Source organism: Lytechinus variegatus, chromosome 4 (genome assembly GCF_018143015.1).
Source record: "Lytechinus variegatus isolate NC3 chromosome 4, Lvar_3.0, whole genome shotgun sequence".
NCBI lineage: Eukaryota > Metazoa > Echinodermata > Echinoidea > Temnopleuroida > Toxopneustidae > Lytechinus > Lytechinus variegatus.
This window is the reverse complement of record NC_054743.1, coordinates 23,801,942-23,809,195: the sequence shown is the minus strand read 5'-3', so window position 1 is coordinate 23,809,195 and position 7,254 is coordinate 23,801,942. Positions and strand designations below refer to the sequence as shown.

Sequence of the window (7,254 nt, the reverse complement as noted above, 5' to 3'; positions counted from 1 at the left end):
GGTGGGGGAGGATCTTTTACTTATACAATAACAGAACAGTGCAGCGGAAGGGTTTTTAAACGAAGAATCCCCACCCTGTCCGTCTACAGAGGTAGAACTTAAATAAAACACTATTAGATTGTAATTATTTTACTATGTAATAATCACACATCACATAATCAAACACCATCAATCAACAACATTCACACTATGCTATTAATTAATGTAAATAATAATACTCGATAAAATAAACTATCATACTCATTATATAAAGGATATATGTTCCTTTAATTCTAAGCTAAATTAACATTATATACATGATATTTACAGCTATAAAAATGGTGTAACTCCCAGTTACATAGTTATTCGAAAGAATATGAACATATAGTTCAAATTATACTTAACATTAATTAACTGGACATAACTTTAAAACAGTTGTCAAACAACTACTGATAGTAAGACTAACATAATGACATTGAGGGTCTCAGTGCAGATATAGTAAAATGTAGAAGCTGTTCATGGTCAGACGACCAGTGACCTGAGAATCAGGAAAAAAGAGAAGTTACATGATAGTAACTTTATGGTGGATGTTTCCTCTCCATCTCGAAAGTTGTGAAGAGGATGTCTCCAGAACTTCTATATAAAGGTATTTTCGATGATACCATTATTTTGGGGAAGGGGTGTGTATATTTGTAACTAGAAATACTTGTTGATCCTTGGTCATCTCTTTTAACAAACAAAAAACAGTAACTTATAATTGCTGACCCCTTTAGGGTAGCAGAGATGGAACAGCCCATCAACTTTTCCCCAAAATACTACTACGTCATTCATGACATTCACGTCATTATTTTCTGGGAATAAGGACCAGCTGACCCTTACTCACGCTAGCCAGAACTGACCATTGGCTCTCTCTTTCGCTCACTCTCTCTCAGTATGTACAAAAGGTCATGCAAGTCATCTCACTCTCTCCTCTCTCACTCTGACCATCTCGTTCAATATCCCTACAAGGGGGGGGGGATATTACAAGGGTTTTATCCTTTTCACTACATATAATATATGTAGCACCAAAAGGGTGCTACAACTCTTCCCTACTTAAAAAAAATGTTCTTCCACAAAAGAACATAAACAAAGCATTCCATAAATTAAATACAAAAGATAAACAAAATAATTCAATATTATTTTGCTCAAGAAATAAGGGATCCAATTCCGACCGACGACCACTTGCAACTGAAGAGTACGGATTCCAAGAATCCAGTTGTTGCAGAAAAGTTATGTGTGGCATCTTGCCTGATGCACTCGGTGAATTAAGATGCTATAGTTCATGCAAAGGGTCCTGACATAGCAGTGTAGACCAACTCGAAGCATTTGAAGAATTGTCTTAGGGCTCCGGACCACTGTCCTTACAGTCACAAAGTATATCATCGTATGCTAAGTGTTTCAGCTCACCAATCTCAATATTGATAGCGTCTCTGTATTACCCATGACGATAATCAATGTTCAAGTTCGAAAGATGCATTCTCTAACAGCAGCTAACCGAAAACTTTCTTGTGTAGTGGTGTCTTCTTGACTTGTCCCTGAGTTCATGATGAGGAACTGTATCTTCCATTCGGTAGGCCTCTGACAGGATCCAGGTCTCATCCAGGATGCTAGCAGATGGACTCCTACCTCTTAACTCCTCTGAAAACCCTCATGCCCTAACTTAAAATTCTTAGATTAAGTTATGACAATTCTAACAAACTATAACTTAAACAATGATAAGATCATTAACTAAATGCCTAACAAAACAGAATAAGAACTAAAAAACAATGCAATGAAATAACAAACATCCTACCAAGTGACCTAATCTGTCAACAGAACTTACAACTCAAATAAAGTATGCACATCGACTACTAGTACATTAAACGTATAAGTCATTATCAAACACACAAAATACACACACATTCCAGTGCCTGTTCAACTCATGACAGGTCTTTTCCTAAACAGACTTGCATTACAAGTACAAGTATGATTTAAAAAGATTCACCAGGGTGGGTGAAAAATTATCTATTCCTACTTATTCAGTTATACTGACTTTTTCAATCTTACTTTAATTCTTGAGGTTGCATTTGCATTCAATGCTATATCCTCAGGCTCTATAACTTGGAATAGTATTGGTAAGTCTGGAATTTACTTAATTCAATCTTTAAAAATGCATCACTGTTTCCAACAACTTTGCTGTTCATCCTATCTTACTCCCTATACCAATTTTCTCAGTAGCAAACTTATTTTCGCTAATCCCGATTGAAATACCTCATTCAAAAGGGTTATTCTTTAGACGATACAAGTTATATCCCCTACTGAATGGCTCGAATGGAAAACAATTCGATATATCACTCATACCGACAATGTTTAACTTCAGGAGAAGAATTTACTAGATCGGAACAAACAAAAGTCCATCAGCTTAACTCTCAACAATTAATTGACATTTGTGCATATCCAGTAGGTGAATCGTACCATTCGCCTCTATTCTGATATAATTGCTTCATTCCAATTGACAACAATAATTTATGATGGAGGACCTTATGCGCAACATCTCTTGATTTGCAATGCAGGGAAGGTCACTTTCAATCTTTTCACTAAGATGAGTCTTCCATCTTCACAGAATTTAATACACATTATCATCATAAAATTGCGTCCTGAGTCAATATATGAACTCTCAAAAACAAAGACCAAATCAAAAGACTAAAAAATGTTCACCAGACCATACCATTACTAATTCCATTTAAAAAAGGGTAACTTACAGAATTACAACTAACAACGACATAGCCACAATCATGTGAATAACAAGAAGTGGAATCAAAACAAATGTTCTATCAAACTTTTTAGATGAGTGATTGATAGTACCAGGATCTGAACAGGAATAGTCTCAAACCTAGACCCTATAATGAATGTACTTTAAGTGAGCGCACATATGCAGCAAAAGTATAATGCAAAAGATTTTCCAAAGTATAAACCTGTTATGCACTCCTACGAAGTATCTTCTTACTCAAACACTTAGAGCTAAATGGTGTAGAGATAGGATTTTCAACAACACACAAAAATGGAACAAAATGAACTTCAATCATATACGAGTTCCTAAAGGTATTTTCACATAATACCTATACTTACACCTTCTCTCCCTTAATACCATTTATTTAAAAGATAATCATAAGGATTATACTATCACTTTGGTCATACAAATTATAAACCTAACAATTGCAAAAACATAGCAATGCTATAGTCTATCAACACAAATATAAACCTAACAATTGCAACGACATAGAAATATTATAGTCTACTGACAAAAATATAACCTCGCTCTGCTACCAATTGTAGCACGGGACCGTTTTGGGTGGGGGAGGATCTTTTACTTATACAATAACAGAACAGTGCAGCGGAAGGGTTTTTAAACGAAGAATCCCCACCCTGTCCGTCTACAGAGGTAGAACTTAAATAAAACACTATTAGGTTGTAATTATTTTACTATGTAATAATCACACATCACATAATCAAACACCATCAATCAACAACATTCACACTATGCTATTAATTAATGTAAATAATAATACTCTATAAAATAAACTATCATACTCGTTATATAAAGGATATATGTTCCTTTAATTCTAAGCTAAATTAACATTATATACATGATATTTACAGCTATAAAAATGGTGTAACTCCCAGTTACATAGTTATTCGAAAGAATATGAACATATAGTTCAAATTATACTTAACATTAATTAACTGGACATAACTTTAAAACAGTTGTCAAACAACTACTGATAGTAAGACTAACATAATGACATTGAGGGTCTCAGTGCAGATATAGTAAATGTAGAAGCTGTTCATGGTCAGACGACCAGTGACCTGAGAATCAGGAAAAAAAAGAGAAGTTACATGATAGTAACTTTATGGTGGATGTTTCCTCTCCATCTCGAAAGTTGTGAAGAGGATGTCTCCAGAACTTCTATATAAAGGTATTTTCGATGATACCATTATTTTGGGGAAGGGGTGTGTATATGTGTAACTAGAAATACTTGTTGATCCTTGGTCATCTCTTTTAACAAACAAAAAACAGTAACTAATAATTGCTGACCCCTTTAGGGTAGCAGAGATGGAAGAGCCCATCAACTTTTCCCCAAAATACTACTACGTCATTCATGACATTCACGTCATTATTTTCTGGGAATAAGGACCAGCTGACCCTTACTCACGCTAGCCAGAACTGACCATTGGCTCTCTCTTTCGCTCACTCTCTCTCAGTATGTACAAAAGGTCATGCAAGTCATCTCACTCTCTCCTCTCTCACTCTGGCCATCTCGTTCAATATCCCTACAAGGGGGGGGGGATATTACAAGGGTTGTATCCTTTTCACTACATATAATATATGTAGCACCAAAAGAGTGCTACACATTCATGTCCCTTTTACGTTTATTTTCAAAATCCTTGAGGAAACATTTCATGTGACAATAACAGCAAGATTATCAAAATGTTGACAGAGGGTATGAATGAACTATGACACTTCATGATGTAGATGTTCAGAAAATATATTTCATTGAGAGAATTGTATTGCCAATAGACGGTTCGTAATTGATGAACTATTACATTTATCATGTTTATTATTTGGATAATATGGCCCTTAGACGGCACTGTTATATCATTTCAGAATAAATTTGTATGGAAACTACTTTCAGAGAAGTTTAGAATATATTCTAGGTGCTCAATCGCATCGTCAAATCTGTAAATTTCATACAGCACGTCCCCAAAAAGTCCCTCTGATATATGGCTGAATTAATCCCTCCCCCCCCAAAAAAAATATTGCAAACTTGGAATGGTCTGAAATGCACCACTGTTGCGTAACGGGGTGTGTATTCAAAACCGCTGAAACGAGACCAATGAAATTTTCATAAATAGCTTTCTACTCCTGTATTTGATTGAGAGTGCTGCAACATTTTGGAATAACTTCAACACGGGTGTGTCTGGGGACAGTGGCGTACCGTGGGTCACGGCATTGGGGGGGGGGGGGGGCACCAGCAAAAATTTCGGGTCACTTAGGGAGCGCCGCGAAGCGCGCTCAGTTGTCAGGTATACTGACCTAATAGAGATATTTTAAGGACATGCAGTGCCATCAAACGGATATGTATCTCACTGATTAAATAATGCAAGCGCGAAGCGCGAGGTGAAAATTTTTTATATTGACGGCTAAAATTTGACATTATATGCGAATTTTTTTGTAATCATGATACTAAACTGTCTCGCTCAACAAACAATGCGAGCGCGAAGCGCGAGCTAAAATTTTTGTATGTATTGACCCTAAACAAGGAAATTTTAAGGATTATATTTTAGAATCAATTAAGAGTATAAATATCTCACCATAGTCATCTAATGCTATTGCCATCCTTTGCTGATTTTGTTAGAATTACATCTAAACACAGTCATGAAGCACCTTTTGTAGTCATGTAATCATGATTATCATACGCATCTTACTAATCAAATAATGCAAGCGCAAAAGCGCGAGCTGAAAATCTAGGAAATTCAGACATGAAGAGGGGCATTCAAAGGCTTGTTTGTAAGAATTCACTATAAAGACCCACGTATTTCACTAACCAAATGATGCGAGCGCGAAGCGCGAGCTAAAATTTTTTGATATTCAGATCAGAAAAATTGACATTTTAAGGACTGATTTTAGGAGTTCATGAAGAACAAAAATTTCACCAATCCACTAATGCGAACGTTAGCACGGACAAGAAATGTTTTATATTAAGACCTTACAATAGGGCAATAACTTTCAGTAGTCATGAAAAAGAAGAATATATCTCTCCTTAAAACAATAATAACTCTAATTGCGAGGAAATATATTATTTTGTTGTATATTGATTTGAAAACGGAAGGCTTTAGTACAGCAGAGAAGAGAAGGAAAACACATATCTTATGCAAAAATATATTTCACATCAGCAAATTTTGTTATTTTAATTGAAGTATGAAACAAGATATTAATAAGCAATGCATATTTCAAATTTGTAGGTATCAGAAAGTACATTCATATATTATATTTGGTCACTCTCTTGTCTCTTATCAGCATGGAAAAATATCATTTCATCATTATCATAATAATGAACAGCTTTCTACAATCTACAAAGTTTGTTCTGTATTATTATGTGCACTAGTTGTCGCTTTCTTCAGTCCCTTCCATTTCGTCTTCATCCTCCTCTTCTTCCTGGTATTGAAATAGGACATCAAACTTTGTTCCGTGTCTAGCCAACACGCATTGAATTGCTGTCCGAATATCCATTCCATTCTCTACTCTTTCTTTGATATCAGATTGAATTTCGGGATTGGTGTCATCTTCTTCAAGATTCAAACTATGTCGCAAGAAGTAAGAGTAGTGGTCGAAGAAGACTCGTTTGACTGCCAAAAAAACTTTTGTGTAAGCATTCTCTCGAGTTTCTTCCTCGCTCATACTTCTTGAGATATGTTTTTCGTATTTTTCATTTCTCATCTCATCGGTTGCTGCTAGAGCCAGTTTAAACCATTCTTGTTAAACCAGGTTGTCTTCAGAATCTCCATTGTCTTCTTCCTCGCTTTCTGATTCTGTCATTTTAGAATCTTCCTCTATGGTATTTTCATTATCACTGGAGTCTTCATTCTCAGATTCAGTCTCGTTAGGTTCCTCATCCATTTCCATTTCCCGATGCGCAGTTTGTTCGTGCCTCTTCACGTCAAACCTGTGACTGTACGTCTTATCGCATAGGGAACAAGCAAATCGGTTTGAGAGAGTATTCATGTTCACTTGAAGATGTTTAGCTTGCAAATGATAGTGCAGCAATTGCATCAATATATATATTATATTGCTTTGACCATGCCGAGTATTGTCAAACTATGACGCCATGCACGAGGCGCTGTGTTCATGACTTTGCCGTTAGATACACCTTACGCCGCCGTAACATTGCCGTAATGCCGTCAAAACAGAGCAATGTACGCAGCAATGAACTGCTTGCAATCATGTCACCTCTACGAATGTAGACCTATATACAATCGCAACCCCAAACGTCCCCTGACACAGCCGGGCTGAAGTTATTCCAAAATGTTGCAGTACTCTCAATCAAATACAGGAGTAGAAAGCTTAATATATCATAATCTAACTTTTATGAAATTTCATTGGTCTCGTTTCAGCGGTTTTGAATACATATCCTGTTACGCAACAGTGGTGCATTTCAGACCATTCCAAGTTTGCAATATTTTTTTTTTGGGGGGGAG

The 7,254-nt window shown here is 36.0% G+C and overlaps 1 long non-coding RNA gene across 1 annotated transcript; it reads right to left on the bottom strand.

Annotated features, from left to right (window-relative positions):
• Nucleotides 1–2,670: 2,670 nt before the first annotated feature.
• Nucleotides 2,671–3,552, bottom strand: LOC121413661. Its single transcript, XR_005969761.1, has 2 exons — nt 3,312–3,552; nt 2,671–3,259 (listed from the first exon to the last, which is right to left on the bottom strand). It is a non-coding gene; the product is annotated as an uncharacterized LOC121413661 (long non-coding RNA).
• Nucleotides 3,553–7,254: the final 3,702 nt, after the last annotated feature.